Source organism: Mercenaria mercenaria, chromosome 14, assembly GCF_021730395.1.
Source record: "Mercenaria mercenaria strain notata chromosome 14, MADL_Memer_1, whole genome shotgun sequence".
NCBI lineage: Eukaryota > Metazoa > Mollusca > Bivalvia > Venerida > Veneridae > Mercenaria > Mercenaria mercenaria.
Genome location: NC_069374.1, coordinates 59,743,478 through 59,766,426, shown reverse-complemented (window position 1 = coordinate 59,766,426; position 22,949 = coordinate 59,743,478). Strand labels below are relative to the sequence as shown.

Below are 22,949 nucleotides of genomic sequence, written 5' to 3'. Positions count from 1 at the left end.
ATATGCAGGCTCCATAATCTCAGATCCCGTTTCTAAATTTCAGTTTGTTTAGTTCTGACCATTGTTTTCTCGTTGAAGGCAAACCCATTATTTTAACTGGGGACCATACGCCGCTTTTCCTGGAATTACACACTAGAGTAGCATTGATTGGTGCCATGTGCACCGCCGTATGAACACATCTGCGGATGTCTCTGGATTGCTTTTTTGTACTTTTAACATGTGTAAATGTTAAGTTCTGCCCAACCCGGGGCGGCTAGTGGGCGTCGACGGTAGCATGCGTTTCCACTACCGTTGTAGCGTGATTATCACACGGTCGTGACCAGGTCCACGGTTTATATATGTTTTTCAAAACCTGCCCAAGTGCTTATTCTTTGTTCAATATTTGCAAAATTTTGCGTATTAAATTGTCAAAGATAGCTTTTGTAAATTACATAATTTGATTTTGATTTTATATTCCTGAAATTTAAATATATTGATTTGAATATGCCCAATTTGACGTATTTTACCGGCTTTTATGGTGCCTCAGAAAAAACTTGCAGAAAACAGTAACTTATCTTTTTCACGAATCAGATTGTCTTAAAACTTGCTAGAGGTGTTAAATATTGTGCATGGGACTGTTGTTTGTCAATAGCTACTCAAAATAATAAGATTTACACGCTCTGAAAATCACCTTTTTGTCTAAAAATCTACGAACATGTCCGCGGTGCGCAAATAATGAGTTGGTTATTTCAAAAATGTCCTATTATTCTTCAGTAAAACTATTTGTTAATTTAAGACTCTAATAACTTGCTTGACATACCCATAGGCAAATATCTGTTATCGGTGTAATTACACCTTTGGAGAAAAGCGTGATTCGCATGTTTTAATTTCATCATTCGCCGCCTGAAGAGACAAGATGGCGGAGCTTGCGAGATCGAAAGTAAGTAGATTTGCACTTTTGAAATAAAATCTTGTAGATTCTAGATCTTTCTGATTGACAGTCACTTGTTTATCTTATTTATCTGTTTCCACATATAATATGGATCTAGTAGATTACATACAACCAGTTTAAAATAATAACACCTACAGTAGTATGCAGGTACTCTAAGACTTCTTGAAGTTCTTCAGCCAAAGCCTGGCCAGAGTGACATAATTTTACAATATAGATGTAGGTCTACTAAGCAGTTGTAATTGTGATTTATTAGCTGTTTTCAACTACTGAAATTCGAAAAAAGTGATCCGTAATTAGATGTTCAGTTGGAAATGTAATCAAAAAATTTAAAACGGGATCCATATCATATGGACAGAGGAGATATTTTGAAATTGATTTAAAAAAAGAACATTTATCAAAAGGGGATTCGGTTAAAGGTAAATTTTATCTAACGTCGCTTTGTGAAACAATGAACATAAGCTCTGTAGAGCTTTTGAGCGACCCTTTTTTAAGAACAGTTAAAACCAATTGTAACGGGGTCATTTGTCATTGGTATTCTATATATAAATGTCACATCCCTATATATCATTATACACATATTCATCCATTTGTCCATCTAATCAGTTATCATCCCCATACAACACTTATTTTTTCGTTACATAAGTACAGTCCTATACTCCACTATTTCATTCCTATAACTAACATGTAAACTAAAAATAGGTGACGGGCCTCTTTTATTTACCTATCCGCCAATGTACGTCACGCATGCACACTGAGAGTAAAGATTTTGAAGTGAGAACTGAAAATCTGTGTCCTCCTACTTTTTTATTTATTTGTGCTGTTTGCGTGCCCTTTCAGGTAAATAATTTACATGTTATGTTATTCAATGTTTATTCTGCATTCCCTCATTTATCATTTTCCATATTTCATTTGAATAATGAATTTATGAATTATTGAAATGCGCACTGAGAGTAAAGATTTTGAAGTGAGAACTGAAAATCTGTGTCCTCCTACTTTTTTTATTTATTTGTGCTGTTTGCGTGCCCTTTCAGAGACCTGAAGAGAACACACGTTTATCCGTAAGTGTCCTACTGACCGGGTAACAAATTTGGTGGCCAGTGTGACTTTGGGTCGACGAAACTTTGTACGACATGGGTTCGACACCATTGAGTACGATATGATGACGTCAGAGGGCATCCTCCATTCAGCCAATGAAATAAGCCATAACTGGTGATACCCAGATTGTGTACACGTCACTAGATGTTTACATATTTTCACGGGATTCCTAAACAGCAGTTTTGTTTTTCATAATCTTTTGGAATTTATTCACAATAGCTCAGGAAATAAACATATATACCGGTATGTTGTTGTTGTTGTTGTTTAGTAAATTCCTCCGTTGACTTTTCGGAGCACCCAAGATCTAGCTGTATCTTGGTAGTATGCAGATCGATCCTTCCTGAATCGCGAATTAAGTAATCCACTTTAAATCACACACAGATTGTAACTAGATATTTACACCCTAACACTTCCGGGGGGGATATACAAGGGGGATTATCTTTACTTTATGATTAAAAAGTCCTTAAGTATTGCATTATGGGTCACTGTCCGAAAGTCCCCTGCACCTGCCAAGTGGAGCCTTAACAGCAATTCTCTTGATAGCAACTCTACCTTGTCTATACTCTCAGCTGTCAGCTGGAGTTGAAGTCCAGTACTGGGATGTGTACAGTCAAGCATAAGATGGGTAAACCTGTGTCTGTCCTTCAAAGCACATGATATATCAGATTGTATGTCATTTTTTAGACGGACTTTTATTTTTTGACGGATGACCTCTAACGCTGGACATACAGCAATGAAGTGATCCCTGGTCTCAGGTTCTGTATTACACAATTTACAGGTTGGATTCACATTGTACTGGTTGAATGCAGCTCTATTTGCTTGTAAGGTGTATGTACCTGTCATGAGTCTTGCCTTAAGTTCCGCCCTCTTGACATCTTGTAAGTTAGGTCTAACTGAAGTATATACATGATGTGGTTTACCTGCCTGCAGCGAGGATGGATTAATGTACTTGAGGCTAGGTTTTTCCGCAAAGTCTGACCTCCATTGCTCTTCTATTGAAAGCCTAACAGCTTCCTTAAGTAGGTTCTTCCAATCTGATTCATCAGGTGTCTTGTCAAACAATTCATATGCTGTTGGTAATTTATAGAGGAGAAGCAGTCTTCTAATATGTGAAAATATACTTTTGTGGTGAAGTTCTTTAACGGCTAACTGTCTTTCAGCCACTTCATATTCAACTGAACTTGGTCATTTCAGGACAGTTCCCCCCACTATCCTTGACAGTTTCCACTTGAAAAACCACATTAAACTGAGAACCAAAATCTACACAGTCTATCATACTACAGAGTTCCATGCGCAGCAGTTCATAGCACCCCGTGCTGCATTCAATTTTCAGCTGTTTACCGGAATCCTTGGGTATTACATTCATAAAAGGTCTATCGCATGTTTGCAATTTTTTCTTAAGGGACTTATCTTCATTCAGTATATAGTTTTTGGTTCTTGAATGAGCTGGTATACAGTTCCCTTGTACCACAGGTAGAACAAGAGCACTCTCAGCAGCCGCCATCTTGTCTCCGCCCAGGTGACCCTCAGACACCGACCCACAATACAACACGTAGTTTCTTAAATTCGTAAAAGTGTCTATGCACACTAAAAGTCAGTAAAATACTACTTAAAAGTTCTTGCTAAAAGAGTAAGAGCAGGCGTGGGACATTTAAAACAGTCAGTATTCACAAAAGTAAAAACAATTTTTAAAGTTCTAAAATGTTTTAAAATGGCGGACGGGACGAAGTGCAGTTTTCTTTTTAATTTCACAGTTTTACCACACAGTTTTTCAAACCCATAAAACACAGGCGAGTCTATCCAACACAGTTCCTTTCTTGGAATGGAAACATCGAAAACTGCACAACTCTCTTAAAAAACGAAAAACTAAAAATTTTTTCACTGTCCTAAAAACCGCCACCAGTCCGCACGCAGCAGTTTTGCCTAAATTTTATTATCAATCGCTTGAAAGTAAATATTGGGGGATTTTGTAAAGACTGGGGAGTAACTGTAAGATTCTTTTAACACAGCCTCTAATTGCGGGGGTTTGCGGAATAAGAAAAAGGGTACCCGAATTTTTAAATTTGATTTAAAATAAAACAAGAAAACTTTGGGGTTGTTAAAAAAAATATGACATTTTTATTTATCGGGTTTTAGTTTTTTTTGGAAAATTCTTTTTTATTTAAAAAAAAAATTCAGGAAAAAATATTAAAAAAAAAAGGGGGGGTTAAATGTTTTGGGGGCAAAATAGAATTTTAAAGAAATTTGGGGTTTTCATCTAAAATAAATCTAAAGAATTATACTTTAAAAAGAAAGATGAAAATTACTATACGCTTTCGAAAAAAATGGGGTAGTTTGACCATAATTGAGTTATATCATTCTTACAATGCCCGATTTGGGTTTCAGGATTGAAAAAATTTTGCTGAAAATAACGATAAAACAAAATTTACATCCATTCTAGGGGGTTATAGAAGGGGGCAATTGGGGCAAAATAATGATTTAAAAAATAAAATTTTACTGCAATTTTTTTGTAATATCACAACCAAAATTTTGGTCTAAATTTTATAGCCGGGAAAAGGGAGCAAAGTTAAAATTTTGTTGAATATACGCCGTTCAGGAAAATACAAAATTTTCCTAACAATAGAACCCCTTCCCCCCAGAGGGGAAACAAAAAATACTCCGAAAGGGGAAAGCTGAAGACAATAATGAAACCGGGGAAAAATGCATCAGTGGAAAAGAGAGGACCCCATTTTTTTCTCCACAACCCTTTACACCTGTGATGAGCAGGGTATTGGTACAAATCTTTTGCCCTACAATCCCTTTACCCTTTTAAACTACTTTTAAAGGGTCATGGCCTGTAAATCCTTTTACAGACAGGTTTTTTTCCCTTTATCAGGTAGTGAAAAGAGACTACTTGTTAACTAAAAAATCCAACATCCAACCACTTAAAAATGCCTGTCTAAATATGTCAGCCCCAATACCCATCCCCCAAGAGACTCTTTGTACCCATATGGAAGTAGCTTTCAGCAGCCAATCAGTATTCTAGTTAAAGAGTTCCTAAACTGCCTGAATTTTCAGGTGAGGGTAGGAGGGTGATGACTTTGATATGTGAAATATGATGAAACCCTTTGTTTAATTCAAAAAGGGTGTATTTTCACAGCATGTAAAAACTTGAAGCCGTTAGAAGAGTCTCAAAGGAAAAGCCCGTGCAGTGTTCTTCATTGGGAGAAGGGCCTCTGTCCCTGACATTATTGATGAATTAGAGGTATTTATGCAATGTGGCCAATAGGGGAAAACTCAAAGAGAAATTTTACTGTGCTCAACAGGAGCCAAATGAATCTATTGCAGATTATACCTTAGACTGGAACATTTTACTTTGCAATCAAATAATTGATTTAAACAAGACCACTAAGAATGAAATTTTTGTGTAACCGTCTTTGGTCAGGTTTACGAGATAGTGAACTTCGAAATGTATCTCGCTATAAATTTATTTATTTTATTTTATTTTGTTGGGTTTATTGTCGCACCGACACAATTTTTTAGGTCATATGCGACTTTCCAGCTTAATGGTGGAGGAAGACCCCAGGTGCCCCTCCGGGGCATATTTCATCACGAGCGGGCACCTTTGGTAGAACCACCGACCTTCCGTAAGCAGCGGGAGGGCTTCCTCACGTGAAAATTTCTACGCCCCAAATGAGGTTTCGAACCCACATCGATGAGGGGCAAATGGTTTGAAGTCAACGACTCTAACCACTCGGCCACGGAGGCCCCCGCTATAAATTTGACAACACAATAGACTATGGTGTGCTCAGACGAGAGCTGAGACAGATTGAACAGGACTTGCAATTAACTAAAAGAGACCCAATACATAACCCCCGTTCAGACCCTAAGGAAACTCAAACCGTTGGGAACCCCAAACCAGGTAAGACCAAGGTTGACCAGCATCCCAATGTATGTCATCTTTTTAAAACAAGTTGCCAGCAGTTACAAATTTAAACAGCCCAGTTTTAGAGATTTTAAAAACCAAGTTGGAGTAATTTTGAGAAAGGGGTTACACAGTTTGAAAAAGGCAAGCAAAAAAAAGGGGGAAACAGTGAAAAGAGGAAAAATGGTCTGAAAGAAAAAAAAAAAAGGGGAAATTTGGAACCAAAAAAAGGGCACCCCAAAAAAAGGAAAAATTCAGAGGGACCCCAAAATAAAAAACCCCAAAAAAACAAAAAAGGGGTTTTTCTCAGCAGGGCCATAAAGATCCACAAGTTTTTAAAGGGCCCAAAGTTTGGAAAACCAAAAATTTGGCCAAAGCCATAAAAACAGAAGTTCTTGAAAGGGCTTCAGTTGAAAAAGGGTTTTTTTTGACCCGGGAAAGATAAGATTATTTTCCCTTATAAAATTTTTTAAAAACCCCCCACTTCAGCCTAAACCAATTTTCCCTTTTAGCTTTTTTATTTCACCCCCTAGATGTTTCAATTTGCCAATTTTTTCTTCTATTCCATACTTTTGGTTTTATCATTGTAGAAACAGAATTCCTAAATTTGACTTGAATCCAGTCTCTGTACCAGTTTTAAAAGGGTCAAAAAACCAAAATTTTCGTCATCATTTGGTTTTTTTTTTAATTTTGGACCATTGTTTTTGAATTTTTTCCCAAAACCCACCACAGACGTAGCATTTTGCCTGCTGTTGGGGAAAACATCTATCGTAAAAGTTTTCGGTACAATCCATTCCGGGAAAATTTTTGGTCGATACTAACTTTTAAAAAAACCCACCTTGTAGACACGACCATTTTGGGTAAATTTCGAAATGGGGGAAAAGCCCATTGGGTGTTACGGGGAAGGGTTAAGGGAAAACCCTCACTAGTCTTTCTGTTTATCCAATTTGGGAAAAAGGGAATTAAACTAGCCCAAATTTTGTAAATACAGGTCAGAGTATGCAATATTCGGCACGACCAAACCTCATAAAAACCAAATTCTTTTCTCGTAAACTTAAAGGGAGGGGCAAAATTTATTGGGGAATTTGCCCCCTTTAAAAAGGTTCCAAATCTCAACTTCAAAATGAAGAAAATTTCCCCGGGAAGAGTTAGGTATTTTCAAACCCCTACCGAAATCCCCAACAGTTGATGAAACAAAAAGGGCTCAAGACTTTTTTTTGGGCCCGGGAAAACCCACATTTTTTTCCTTCTGGTTTTGCCCCACGGGTTTTAAAAAAATATTGTTGACCTAAATTGAACTCACAAACCCTACATTTTTTAAAAGAACCATTCGGGCTTTTCCCCTGAATTTTTGAGGAGGTTAAGAAAAACCCAAAGAAAATTTTGGGATCCCTGGGGGCGTTTAGGGAATCAACACCCCCCTTTTCTTCAAATGGGGTTCTTTTTCGAAAAAGGGAAAGGCCCCCGCTAAATTCCCGCCTGGATTTCCCCCGGGCTTAAAAAAAGCCGTACTGTAAAGGGGATCCCTAAGCTTTTCCCCGAATAGGGGAGAACCAATAAACATTTTAGCTGGCTCTAAGTACTTTACCAACCGTTTTAAACAAACGGCCGGCAGGTTCCCAAAGAACGAGAAGGATAAGAAACAAACAGCATTCTCAGGGCCCACTTGGATTTTTTGAGTGTAATTTTGGGGGGGGCTTTTTGGGCTAACGAACGCACCAGCAAAAACCCCAAAGGTTTAAAAGGAACCCGAGCCATGGGGGGAGCAAAAATTTTAAAAGAATCCTTTTTTAACCTTTTGGACGATTTTAATTATTTTTCCCTCCACGGTCCAGGGGGAAGGGAGTTTTCAAACGCCCCAATCATCTTCCGGGGTTTGGAAAAAAAAGGGCGGGCTTAAAACCTAAAGGGGGGTCCCGGGGGGGTGCAAATTTTTCCCTTCCGCCCAGCGTCAACAACCGGCCATATAAAATTTGCCCCCAAAAAAAGGTTTGAGGAACCGCCCGGGGAAAATAGGGGGCCCTTTTGGGAAGGGGGAATTTGGCCCATCCCCCAAAACTAAAAAAGATTTAAAGAAGTTTTCTTGGCTTGGGGCCGGGGGGGGGGCTAAAAACTTTTGGGGGGATCCCATCCAAAGGGGGGTTTTGCTCAGTGGGGCCAACCAAACGGGGGAAAGGACCAACTTATTGGCCACACCACCCAAAAAGACAAGAAAACCAAAGGGAAACTACAGCGGGACTTGGGGTCCAGGGGCAACAGTCCGTTTTTGATTCGCTTCCAAACCCCTTGGTCCCCTCCAATTTTGGGCAAAAAGGATTTTAGGGACCCTTTTTAAAAACCTCCATTTGGGGGGGAGGGGGCCAGGGGGGAAATGGGGGCTGGGGGGGGTGTCCCCCCAATCAAGGGGGGTTCGGGGGAGAATAAAGGAAGGGTCCTTTGTTTTTTGCAATTTTCGTGGGACTCATTTCCCAAATGAACAAATTTAAAAAATTCCCTCAAAAACCTGGGGGGTTTCCTAGCAATTAATTGGGCGGGGGGTCAGGGGAAATTTTAAGGGGGACAATTTAAGGGTAACTTTTTTACCGGGGGGCCGTCCCAAAACAAAAAACCTTTTATTTTACTTCTGCCTTCCCCGCCAAGCGACGCAACTTCCATATTTTTGGTTAGCCCTCACAAACTAAAATTTTTGGAAAATCCAAAATCGTGGGGGTAAGTCTAATGTCGAAGCGATACTCTCCCCCCAATTACCACTTCAAGCTCTGACAAAGCTTCTTTTTCCCTTTCCCCTGAAGCTGTCAAAGCTATTTGGGCCTTGGAGTGTTGGCCTTTTCCCCCAGGATCTCCATTTTTCGATGAAATCCTTTCACAGCCAGTTTTAGATTTTTTCCCCAATCCCTAAATTCCACTTTAGACACCCCATTGGGCGACATTGACGGGAAAAAAAACAGAAAAAAAGACACAGTAAATTGCTAGGGGGGAACTGGTGCAGACAGGCCCATCGCCCAAACAAAGCTCTCTCTTCTTTTGAAGATCCCTTTTTTAGACATTCCCTTTTAGAGGGGTGGTCAAATCTTTCCCATCGGGGGGCATACTGAAACGCAAAGGTTTTTTTTTCGGGCCCAAACTTGTTCAACAACTTTTTCCCTTCCCTTTGAATTTTAACGTGATTAGCTTTTAACCGGCCTCCAGGGAAGGGTTTTCAGGAACAAGGAGGGGAAAAGAACGTGCGTTTTTTTAAAAAAAAGGTTCTTTTGGCCGGTTTTAGATCATTTTTGTGGAAGGGCTTGTCCGAAACTTTTCCTCGATGAAATACGTCGCAAATTCCCCTAAAGTAGGGGCGGGGTTTGGTCCCAGGGAAACTTCAAACCCAAAATTGACTCGGGGGCCCAGGGATTTCCTTACCCTTTGAAAGTCCCAGGGGGGTATGAAAAGGGGTTTTAACATTACGGGCACTTTTACCCACTTTGCACAAGCCATACCCACGAGAAAACAAACAGCCCGCACAACAGCTAAGGTTTTGTTTGGCATTTAAACTGCCATTAGGGTTTTTCCCCTGCACGTCTGCACGCGACCAGGTAGGAATTTTGATGGAGCTGTTTAAACAAAGAACCGTAAAAACGCAAACATAACAAGGGCGCGAACCACCCCCTTTCCATCCCAGGGGAATGGGATCCCGAGCGATTTAAAAAGAACTTTGCTTAAAAAATGCTCGGTAATCTGGAAGGAAAGAAAAAAAGTAATTAAGTCCCATGTAAACCCCCTTTTTTTCACGCCAAAAAATCCACAGGCATGAAACTAAAAGGATCACCCCAAAATTTTTTAATTTTTGGCCGCCCCCCGAGGCTTGCTCTTTATTTTTTTTTTCGGTTTCTGAACCAGACCCTCACTTCAAAAAAGACCCCCTTCCCGATTAGGGCACAAATTTGAAAAAGGGGTCTTGACTTTGCATAAAAGTGGCTACACGGGAGGCCAAACGACAGTCCCAAACCCAAAGCAAAGAAATGACTTGAAAAGTCGGGAGGGTAAACTGGAAAAAAAGGGGGCCTTTGTCCCGAAATGTAGGACTGAAAGGAAAAAATAAGAAAAGCGGGCCCAAATGGAGAAGGGGTTCAAAAAAGTTTAAATTTTCCGCCCCCAAACCTTTTAAACCCAAAACCTCCAGGGGAAAAGGGGAAAAGCGGGCGTAGGGAGTCTTCGAACCCTTCACCGAAAACCCCCCAATTTCCCTTTTTGGCTGGCCCCAAAAGAAATCCCCATTTTTGGGGGCCCCCTGACGTAGTCGTGGGAAAATTTATTTGATGATTAAAGTACCGATCAAGCAGACGAACGAAAAAGGGAACCGGGCCCCAAAACCAAAGCACATCCTTTTATAAACCCAAAAATCCAAATTGTCCCACCAAAAACCCAGACAAAAAATTTCCCGAAATACTTTATTCCTCCCGAAAGGAAGCCTGGGGGGCGCCATTTAAAAAAAACAAAGGAATTTTTTTTCCCAGAAAGGGGAGTCGTGTCAAAACAGACCTGTTAGGATGCGGGGGGTTTTTAAATGAAAAGGGGGAACAACCATTGATTTCAGTTGTACAGATAAAAGAAAAGAAAGCAAAACGTACATTGATCAGATTTTTTTTTTTAGTTGTTTTGTTTTTAAATTTGGGACAAACGAACATTGTATAAAAGGCACTAAAGATCCCCCTTTAAAAATATGAATAAAATAATAGTGCTCGAAAAAATTATCACTAAAATATGATCTTTGATATCATGATAAAACAGAAAAAAAAAATTTTAGGTAATTTTTTAAAAAACCCATGCCTTTAGGAATTTTTTGGGTTTTTTGTATGTTTAAACCCCAAAATGTTTTTCTAATTAATTTTATGATAGAACTGAAGTCCTTTTCATAAAAAAATTTTAATGGGGAACTTTTGGGCTAAAGTTTCCGGGGGAAAATACATTTCCGTACAACGACTTAATGTCTTAAGATTCAAAAACGTAATTGTTGGTGAATCATTTTTTAACTACATTTTTAGGTAACGGTTTTGACCCTAGGAATTTGTATTTAGTATAAAGTTGAAATTTGTTTTAAAGTTTTTGGGGTAGTGTAATTTGCGGGTATAGGGAGAGAAACCTTTTAAAATGCGGGGGCACATTTTTTCTGAAGGGGGGGGATGTAACGGGGTCATTTGTCCCTTGGTATTCTATTATAAATTGGGCACATTTCCCCATATAAACCCTTATACACATATTCACCATTTGTCTTCCCAATCAGTTATCATCCCCCTACAAAAACAAAATTTTTTTGTTAAAATAAGTACAGTCCTATACCCCCACCAAATTTTTTCCTATAACTAACAAAGTAAACTAAAAAAAGGGGACGGGCCTCTTTTATTTACCAAACCGCCCAAAGTACGTCACCCCATGCCAAATGGATAAAAAAATTTTGAAAGGGAGAACTGAAAATCTTGTCCTCCTACTTTTATTTATTTGTGCTGTTTTCCCCCCCTTTCAGGGAAAAATTTTTCATTAAGTTATTCCCAAAGTTATTCCCGCAATTTCCCCCATTTAAACAAATTTCCCCTATTTTTATTTGAAAAAAGAATTTTTGAATTTTTTGAAATGCCACTGAGAGTAAAAATTTTGAAGTGAGAACTGAAAAACTGTGTCCTCCAAATTTTTTTTTTTTATTTGTGGGTGTTTGCGTGCCCCTTTCCGAGACCTGAAAAAACCCACGTTTATCCGAAAAAGTCCTACGCCGGGAAAAACAAAAATTTAAAACCTTTTCCCCACAATTTTCCAGAACCCCCCTTTTTCGCGGGCCGACGTGGGAAACATGAAAAGTGCCCAAACCCCAAAGGGCACTCCCCCAATGGGGGTTCCCCGGGAAACGAACCCCCGGGGGCCCTTTAACCCCCTGTAGGGCACGTATTAGGGCCCTATCAACCAATGCATCCGCACGAGTTCTTCATTGATTTGTGTTAAATTATGTGGTATGTAAGTTGTTGGCTCAGCTCAATCCAGGGGCGAGGGTTCGAGCCCCAGTGGGGTCAGGACTTCTCATATGACACTAGTACTGGTTATTCCAAGAAGCGGACTCGAGAGTGGTTCCAGTAAGCTTAAACTCTGCACATCTAAAGCAAAAAACTCTTTTTTTCATTACCAACATCTTACTCTCACCAATATTTTCCACATCTTGTGATGGAACCCTCTTCACAAAAAATGTAGTGAAAAAGTACAAAATTTTAATGTGGAACACTACATTTTCATAACCCCATTAGTTTTCTAAGTCCTAATGTTTTTCTAAGATCTTTATCCTTTCAGCTGTGAAGACACAGTATGTTTTTTTGTTTAATAGATCAACTTTCTCAGACATTTGATGAATGTATATACACCCAAAAATGTCCCCTTTGCAACTTTTTAGTTGTTAAGTGTCAGATTTCTTTTATTTTTATTTTTAAATAAAATTAGATTATACTTCATTTGAGCCGTACCATGAGAAAACCAACATACCGTAGTTGGTTTGCGACCAGCAAGGATCCAGACCAGCCTGCGCATTTGCACAGTGTGGTCAGGATCCATGCTGTTCGCTAACAGTTTCTCTAATTCCAAGAGCTTTAAAAGCGAACAGCATGGTTCTTGATCAGACTGCGCAGATGCGCATGCTGGTCTGGATCAATGCTGGTCACAAATCCACTATGTTGGTTTTCTCGTGGCACGGCTCATTTTCCTTGAAAGGGAGTTACAGTTGATAAAAAAGCAGCTTTCAATTTGACATATTAAGGACTGTTCAACATTCAAAAAGCCAAAAGTGATGTCCCCTGTGCACCCTTTTTTGACATTCATTTAATTTACCATTATATAAGAAACTCTGGACAATTTAAAATTCTTAGTTTGCATTTTTTCAGAGTAACCAGTTTTCAAGTTAAAAAGTGGAAACATCAATTGTTTGGCTCTCAAGCTCTTAAGTTTACCCACATATATGTTAAATGTTCACAAGTGAATATTGTGTAGTCGAGAAAAAATGTACTTACTATGAACATATTCTATGAATATATATTTTGCTGCAGTTTGTCCCCTGTGCATCTTCTTAGTAACATAATAAAGTATGTATGAATTTTACTGTCACATTTTACCATGCATGGTATTTTGTCATTTTCTACTCTCTGTAAGCAGTGCATGTAGAATAAATGATTTCAATGTGTAGGTTATGTTTAAAGTCACTTATTTTTCATTTAAAGGAACACATGCTGTTGAATAAGCATGTTTGTTGTGAAATTTTTTTTATGAACAGTAAACTAATAATGCATGAATATTATACTGATTTTCAGTATGTGTCCCCTGTGCATCTGCAATATAACTCATTTTGAGTTGAAAATTTTAGAAATTAAGATTACTGGACATTCATGAAATTTGGCATGTTTTAAAACATTCAAAATTTGAGGAAAAAATAGGTTTTATAATAATATGTTAATTAATTTTCATTAAGCAACAAATTTTCTAGGTAAAATTTTATTTTCATGTCAGATTTGTGCAGAAAGGCTGATTTTAAAAACCAATCTCCACAAACATTTGATTGAATAAGTTTCAAACCATACACATTACACCTACCGGTATATCATGTATGTTGAAAATATAACTGTTAATATATTTCCTTATCATAAAACACTGCAACATTTATCACCCATCATACTGCAATTGAAATTCACTGAACTTTCAAATTAAAGGCTGAACTATTTTCTGATAGTTTTTTCTCAACACTTTCCCAAAGTTATTTCCTTGAATTTTGAAGTATTTGCTATCATATAAAATAGGTGACCAACATAAGAAATAGGTTTTCAACTCTATGTCCCACTTTTTCTTCATTATTTTGAAAACCACTCAAATATAGAACAATCTGAATGTCCAATTATTTTGACTAAGTTGGAATAGGTAAAGGTAAAGGTAATTTTTATTTACCTTTGCTTTGTGAAACAATTAACATAAGCTCCGTAGAGCTTTTTAGCGACCCTTTTTTCAAGAACAGTTAAATACACAGAGCTAACTTAATTCTGTTTTACTGTTACAGTAAATAATAATTAAAGACACTGATTCTGGTGTGCCTGGTATGTGGCCTATGGGGATGATAAGGTCTGGTATTGGAGGTAAGGGCCAATACACAAGTCTGGACCATTGATAGACTTGCTTTTGTTTATCATAATAAGCTACTGTATAGCTACTGTGCAGTAAATGAATTGCAGGTGATATTTCTCACCTTTGTAGCAAATCAGTTCTCACCTTTATAACCAGTTTGAAAAGCTTGATTGAATTAGGGCTAAATTTAATACACAAAGTGATAAAGATAAAACAGTGTTTTTATCATATTTTTGATTTACATCTCATCATTGCTGTTTTTTTAATCAAAAATGTAAAAAATGCATTCAGGCACTTAGCTTTCCAGAAATAATAAATTATGTTGTATTTGAACAATGATATATCTTTATTGCTGGATTTATTATACAAAAAGAAACGTTATTTAGACAGCACTAGGGAATTATGCATTTTTAATATATAAAATCCTCTGTCCATATCCCCTTTTTATCTATTAAAAATGCAACTGACGGCTTCTTTAATATCTAATAAAATTCAGCAATTACAATTTTTTTGCAGGTTTTATTTGTTACTTTTGATAAAAAGATCATAATCATTGAATGAACAAACTTGTAATTTCTCTTAAATAATTATTTTATTGTTATGGAGTGAGAATTGCTTTGCTATAAGAGTTATGATTTAACTGGCCAGGACATTACCGGTACTCAACATGACTGAGCAATCAGTATTAGTATATTATCAGTTAAAATAATTTTGTGTACATTCTGAAAAGAAAAAAGAAAAAAAACAGCAATGCATAACATAGGAAATAACCAATTATCTGTAGGCAATAAAATTTATATGATTCTCTGGCAATATCAAGTCTACAGGGGTTTTATGGACCCTAATCTGACTGGACCAGACAGGATCTTGTATATTGGGGATTAAAAAGTCTGGTATTTGAGGGGGGGGGGGGGGGAGGGGTCACTTATATTATAGCTACATTAACATTTTTTTCAAAAGGGCTCTCATGTTATTACTGATACATTTTTATTAAATAAAACATGTGATCCAGATCATTTTACTCAGGAGTTTTAATGTATATATAAGTTACTACAAAATTAATGCTAACAAAAAAAAAACTTTCATCAATTATACATTATGTTATCTACGGTGAAACTTTATATAACTAAGAAAATGACCACTGATAACTTTCCCATTTATTGATATTGAGTTGAATTAATATTAGTTAGAAAATAGTATGTTCCAAGTGGTGATTTTTTTTCATAAAATAAAATTGTTGTCTGCATTTCAGATATTCCTCATAGTCTTATCACTCCACTGTAACAAACCTATATTATCAACACATATAAATGTATATTTCAGATTGGTACTTGAAAGTCAATGGTTGATCATGATGACCATCTTTAATTTAATGGGGAAAGATTAACCAAATTTGCAGCTGGAGAGGCTATCACCACAGTTCAATGATTTAGGTAAGGATGGACATTCTTACAGATCTATATAAACATGGTGAATGTTCTTTATAAAAGTATTTTGTAAGTTATACTATATAAGTTACAAATCTCATAGACTAGCCACTAGACTGATAATTAAGAATTATTAAAAAAAAATTGTCATTTTCTTACTTTGATGTAATAGTGTCAGATGCAACTCTAATTTAGTGATTTTATTTGGAGAATTACTTTATGTAATCACAGATTGTAGACTAGCTATATTCCACAATTTTAGAAATATTTTTTTAAATATATTATAATCTAGGTATCAGTGTGTTTACTGGCAAACATGCCATTAGTGCATTATATAGACATGATAATTTGTAGGTTCAGTATTACAGATACTGGTATGTTAAAAGAAATGTATGCAATAGGATTTGGAAAAAAACTTTGCCCATATTTATCAAAGTTCTTGGACTTAAAAATCATTCTAATTTAAGATTTAGAGAGTAAAATACTTAAAGTTTGTAAAGCAGTTAAAGTGTTTTCATTATATTATGTATGTATGGTGACAGTTGACATAAAATATTTTTGATAATGCAAAATTTCTCTTATAAGGAAATCTGGAGAACTTTATGAATATTGAAATCTTTGTCTTTGAACTTGGAATACTTACCAAAATGTAGGTACAGTGTATGTAGAAACTGAGTCCTTTAGTTACTTTTATAACATGTTATTGTTTTTTTTTTAACTCTGTGCTTTATATCATCTTTGCACTATAGATTTTTTCTTAAAAGTAATCTAAAAATTAATATACTTCCAGTTAAGACAATGAAATAGAAGAACTTAATGCTAACACTTGCATCAGTGGAATACTTCTTATTGGATAAGAACTTACAAGTCAGTGATATTTGTAATGTTTTATATCAATATTTTGTTTGCCTTTTTAAACTCATCTTAATGGAGCTGTGAACTGCATAGGTGGATATCCATCATACACAATGTTTAGCTCGACTACTCAACCTGGCGTAAGCATTGGTTCAAGTTAATATTAAATATATTTTAGCTTTCAAAGATACTGTATGCACATGTTTGACAAGGGACACTGTCAGCAATATTTTCAGAGTGATGCCTCATTTTTATTTAGAAATTTGATTAACAATTTATCCATAATGATAATTATCTCTGCAATGCATTGCAGTAAGGCCAATTTACAAGGCTAGACTTTGATAGACTAGCTTCTGTTTATCATAATCAGCTACTATAAAGCTACTGTTCAGTACACAGATTGCATGTGACAATTTTCATCTTTACAGCAAATCACTTCTTACCTTTACAACAAGTTTAGAACACTTGATTAAATTAGGGCTTAATAGTGATAAGATACAATAGTACTTTCATTTATGATGAATCAAGTTTTATTACAATGATATTTAATTAAAATGCAATGGAGCACTTCATTAATTTCTAATAAAATCCAGCAGTGATATTTTTTTCAGGTTTTATTTTGTTACTTAGATTAATCATAATAATTGAATAAAAAGTACTTGTCACTTCTCTTATTGTGTTTTAAATACATTTAATTATTTTTGTTAGATACAGTAAAGTTTTTCTAAAAGGATGAGAATTGCGTTGCAGTAGAGTTAAATTTTAATTGGTTGGGAAATTACTCAACATGACTGAGAAATTACAATTAGTAATATCATCAACTAAAAAGTGTGTAATATTCTGAAAAAAGCTGCATTTCAATCAATAAAATGCAAAACACTGGAAATAACCAATTATGTATGTACATATCTTTAAAATTTATGATCCTCTGACATGGACTACATGTCAAATCCACAGGTGTTTATGAATCCTTATCAAATTGGTTTGGACAGGATCCGTTTAGTGGGATTATAAATATATAGGGAATAAATTTATGCTAGTTGACCTATAAGAAAATGTAGGCAAAAATTGTCCCATATAGCTAGTTTGGTCAGAATTTGGTAGAAAATGAGCATTTATATAAGATCTTGTCATCAAACCTATCGAAAACCAAGGTAGGTAACTCTTGGTTGAAATTTTGACTTAAAAGAATTGAGCACAAGAACTTTAGAACACTATCATATCATGTGTTTTCTTGTTTTTTTTTTCTTGTTGTTGTTTTCTTGTTTTTGTTTTGTTTTGTTTTGTTTTTTTGCTACATTAAAATGTTGAATGTCAGTGTGACCTTCATATAAAGTAGCATATTATTAAGCAAAAAGCAGACTTGTTAAAAAAATGATTTTAAAAGGAAAATGTTTTGGATAAAATCAAATTTAGCTATTTCAGTATGCAATATATTTGTCATTTGATACTGCAATTAACTTAATTAAGTGACATCATTATAAAATATTTTTCTATCTGTTTTAGGTCAGCCATCAGCTTTTGAAGTTGCTTTCTTGGCACATCATGCTGTCCAGTGGAGTTCATACCATATGCCAGGCCTTTATACATGGTCAAAGAAGATGAATTTGTTATTCAATTTGTGAAATTTGATTTAAGGAGGATTTTCATATATGATGATTATATTCAGCAGATTATCTTCAAGTGTGCACTTCATAGAATCACAGTTTCTAGGAGGTTTTCAGTTTAAAGTTAGATTAATTGAAAAATAAGTAAACCTATCATACTCATGGCATCGGCATTGGCATTACACCAGTTTTAAGTTTTTCTTACCAGTCCATATTTTAAAAGGACCTTTTGAAAGTATTGAAACTTACAACAGTAATTTATCATCATTATACCATGTTTTAGGCAAAAGTACATAACTCTATCAAGGATTTGACTGAACTATGGCCCTTTGAAACTTTTGTCACTTGTTTATTATAATAGTCTCTATAGGCAAGATTTAATAACACTGTAATTTGGTTGAATTATGTCCCTTTTGGACTTTGAAATTGGTTCAGTTTTTGTACAAGTCCACATTTTGACATATAGCTTTGAATCTTTCAACACTAAGTCTTACCATTACAATGATATAACTTAAAATAGTTGTTCAACATCATCACCCACGTCATATGACACAAGATGCATAACTCTTGCACCAAAATTTAATAAATTATGCCCTTTTTTGCTTAAAATGTACTTGTATAGTGTTTTGATACACTTTATCTCTCATATTACATAATATTTTAAAACAGACTTAGTTATTATGCAATATCTTCATCTGCCATTGGAGCCATTAGTTGGTGTTTAGATCCTATAATTGTAAAACATAAAATAAGTGTTGAAAGTTTCATAAAAGATCGTTTCTTTAATATGATTTTCCATATAGATCTAACTCCCATCCAGTTTAAACCCATCCAGTTTGTTAAACACTTCTTGAAAAATATTTTTAAAGAGTCTTAGAGTTTCATACCCGATAACTATAATTGAGCCGCGCCATGAGAAAATCAACGTAGTGGGTTTGCGACTAGCATGGATCCGGACCAGACTGTGCATCTGCGCAGTCTTGTCAGGATCCATGCTGTTCACTAACAGTTTCTCCAATTCCAATAGGCTTTAAAAGCGAACAGCATGGATCCTGACCAGAATGTGCGAATGTGCAGGATGTTCCGGATCCATGCTGGTCGCAAACCAACTATGTTGGTTTTCTCATGGCACGGCTCATATTTTTAGCCCACCATCATCAGATGGTGGGCTATTCAAATCACTCTGCGTCCGTGGTCCGTCGTCCTTCCGTCCGTCCGTCCGTCCTTCCGTCCGTTAACAATTTCTCGTTATCGCATCTCCTCAGAAACTACCAGGGGGATTTTGACCAAACTTTGTCAGAATGATGAATTGGTACCCTAGTTGTGTCCCCCTGAAAATCAGACTGGTTTAACAATTTTTTAGTAAGTTATGGCCCTTTGTTTATTTCTATAATTTACATAGATTTATATAGGGAAAAACTTTGAAAATCTTCTTGTCCAAAACCACAGAGCCTAGGGTTTTGATATTTGGTATGAAGCATCATCTAGTGGTCCTCTACCAAGATGATTCAAATTATTTCCCTGGGGTCTAATATGGCCCCGCCCTGGGGGTCACATGGTTTATATACACTTATATAGGGAAAAACTTTGAAAAACCTCTTGTCCAAAACCACAGGGCCTAGGGCTTTGATATTTTGTATGTGACATCATCTAGTGGTCTTCTACTAAGATTGTTCAAATTTTCCCCCTAGGGTCAAATATGGCCCCGCCCTGGGTGTCACATGGTTCATATAGACTTATATAGGAAAAAACTTTTAAAAACTTCTTGTCAATAACCTACAACATTCGAATTTGGACCACATGTATGGTTTTGAGTGGCAAGATGAACCTTGACATGAGTTGACCTTGATTTTGACCTAGTGACCTACTTTCACATTTCTGTAGCTACAACCTTCAAATTTGGACCACATGCATAGTTTTGTGCACTGAAAAAAACTTCGACCTTGACATTGACCTAGTGACCTACTTTCACATTTTTGAAGGTACAGGCTTCAAATTTGGACCACATGCCTAGTTTCTTGTTACGAAATGAACTTTGACCTTCATTTTGACCCAGTGACCTACTTTCACATTTCTCAAGCTACAGCCTTCAAATTTGGACCACATGCATGGTTTTATGTACCGAAACAAACTTTGACCTTTACATTGACCTAGTGACCTACTTTCACATTTTTGAAGGTACAGGCTTCAAATTTTGACCACATGCATAGTTCTGTATTCCGTAATAAAATTTTACTTTGATTTTGACCTAGTGACCTACTTTCACATTTCTCAAGCTACAGCCTTCAAATTTTGACCACTTGCATAGTTTTGTGTACCGAAATAAACTTTGACCTTAAGATTGACCTAGTGACCTACTTTTAAATTTCTCAAACTACAGCCTTCAAACTTGATGCACATGCATAGTTTTGTGTACAAAGAACTTTGTCCTTGAAATTGATCTAGTGACCTACTTTCACATTTCTCAAGCAACAGCTTTCGAATTTGGACCACATGCACAACGATGTGTGCAGAAATTAAATTTGACCATGAGCTAGTCAATAAGTCTTGAAATTTGGAACACTCAAAAATGGCACATTGGTGGGTGCCAAGATCACTCTGTGATCTCTTGTTTGATTGACCTACTTAAATAATTATTATGTTAGACTTCATTTACCCGAGGGGTAAAATATCGAACGTCATGCTGTAATCTGACGTCATAATTGATGTCATAATTGATGTCATAATGGTCTCTTACCAGTCCATGCGTCAACCGTTGTTTATCGCAGAATATATAGAGCTTTATTTCCTTGTTTATTAGTAATCAAGGCGTAAGTCCGGGTGGTTAAATACTGAAGCATCAGAACGATGAACCTTGGTAAATTAGAAAATGAATAAAAAGAAGGCCTCGATTGTTTTCATTCTGACATGCACATGCACACTTCGGAGAAGGAGGGGTATATTGTTTTGCAGATGTTTGTCAGTCGGTCGGTATGCAGTCGGTTTCCGGATAACTCAAAAACTCTTGAGCCTAGGATCATTAAGTTGATAGAGAGAGTGGTCATATAAGTCCAACTTACATAAAATATATAGAAAAAAATGAAACTATTCTAAAAAGAAAGATTGGGGCCTCCGTGGCCGAGTGGTTAAGGTCGCTGACTTCAAATCACTTGCCCTTCATCGATGTGGGTTCGAGCCTCACTCGGGGCGTTGAATTCTTCATGTGAGGAAGCCATCCAGCTGGCTTACGGAAGGTCTGTGGTTTTACCCAGGTACCCGCTCGTGATGACATAATGCACGGAGGGGCACCTGGGGTCTTCCTCCACCATTAAAGCTGGAAAGTCGCCATATGACCTATCATGTGTCGGTGCGACGTTAAATCCAAAAAAAAAAAAAAAAAGACAATTATTTTTTTTAAAAAAAAATCACATTTTTTCAAGGAATGTGGCTTTGATGCACACGCCCGATTTGATACGCGCCTGGATACCCAATTATTGATACCCGTTGGTGCAGAAATCATTCCTGAATATAAAAATAAGTGAATGGCCTGATTCAATGGTGAAAGTTTGATTACTCAGCAATTTTGTCTTGATTTATTTTGTTTATATCAAGTACATAATCATATAAAACGAGTTTTATATATAAAAGTAAGAAAAGTGCATTTATTTAGAAATTATCAACAAACAATATATCACTATCTGATCATTTATATGGCATATAATTTTATATATCATAATGGTATATAAGTCTAAAAGCGAAGACCGCCCGTGCGATTATCACAGCTATACCCGAAACCGTGTGATTCTCAAGCCGTTTTTTGTAGAGCCCGTTGTCCAAATGGTTGTTCGGTGTCCGTCCGTATTTCGTTGTCCTGACCATAAGTTTGTCATTGATTGATTGTGGGATTTTAAAATAACTTATCACAATTGTTCACCAATCATTAGACGGCGTGTCGCGCGCAACATCCGAGTAGACATCTTACGGTCAAGGTCACACTGAGTTTAAAGGTCAAATACGGCCATTATTGACTTTGTCTGGACAATAACTTCGTCATTGAATGTGGGATTATAAAATGACCTGGCACAATTGTTCACCATCGTGAGATGGTGTGTTGCATGCAACACCAGCGTCAATATCTTAATGGTCAGGGTCACACTTGGAGTTTAATGGTCAAATATTGCTATAATTGACCTTGTCATTGAATGTGGGATTTTAAAATAATTTGGCACACTTCTTCACCACCATGAGATGGCGTATCGCGCGCAACGCCTGTGTCAATATCTCAAAGGTTAAGGTCAGACTTGAAGTTTAAAGGTCAAATATGGCCATAATTGACCTTGTTCGGACAATAACTTTGTCCTTGAATGTGGGATTATAAAATAACCTGACACAACTGTTTTATTTGGCACAAATGTTTGTCTCGGTGAGACAGAGTTTCGTGTGCAACTCCCAGTTCTTTTGACAGCCGGCAGGCTCGACATGTTGCCCTTGGGCATCCTGTTTTCAAAGTATATATGTCTAATACTAAGACCGCCCGTGCGATTATCACGGCTATACCCGAAACCGTGTGATTCTCACGCCGTTTTTTTTTTAAGGATGTGGCTTTGATGCACACGCCCGATTTGATACGCGCCTGAATACCCAATTATTTATACCCGTTTATGCAGAAATCAATCCTGAATAATATTATTTATCATAATGGTATATATGTCTAAAACTAAGACCACTCGTGCGATTATCACGGCTATACCCGAAACCGTGTGATTCTCACGCCGCCGCGTAGTTATCGCAAGATACGGAAACCTTAAGACAACTTTTAATATGAAATACTTTATTACTTTTCCCATTTTTTTTTCAAAATATGTTGCTTTGATGCTCACTTTAGAGTTGCTACGCACCAGAATATTAAATTAATAAATAAATACCCCGCAAAAAATGCCTAGTACCCGCCCAGGCCCTGGATTTTTTTTAATAGTTTATCAGCTCGTGGTTATGCATTTCAGTCCAATTTAGATGAAATGTATTGAATA

General features: G+C 36.6%; 1 long non-coding RNA gene across 2 annotated transcripts; it reads left to right on the top strand.

Annotated features, from left to right (window-relative positions):
• The first annotated feature begins 875 nt into the window (after positions 1 to 875).
• On the top strand, positions 876 to 18,876 carry LOC123526200 (uncharacterized). Of its 2 annotated transcripts, none has more exons than XR_008367136.1 (3): positions 876 to 919; positions 15,375 to 15,484; positions 17,840 to 18,876. It is a non-coding gene; the product is annotated as an uncharacterized LOC123526200 (long non-coding RNA). The 2 variants fall into 2 exon arrangements; XR_008367135.1 differs by lacking the exon at positions 876 to 919 and adding an exon at positions 13,351 to 14,062.
• The last annotated feature ends 4,073 nt before the right edge of the window (positions 18,877 to 22,949 follow it).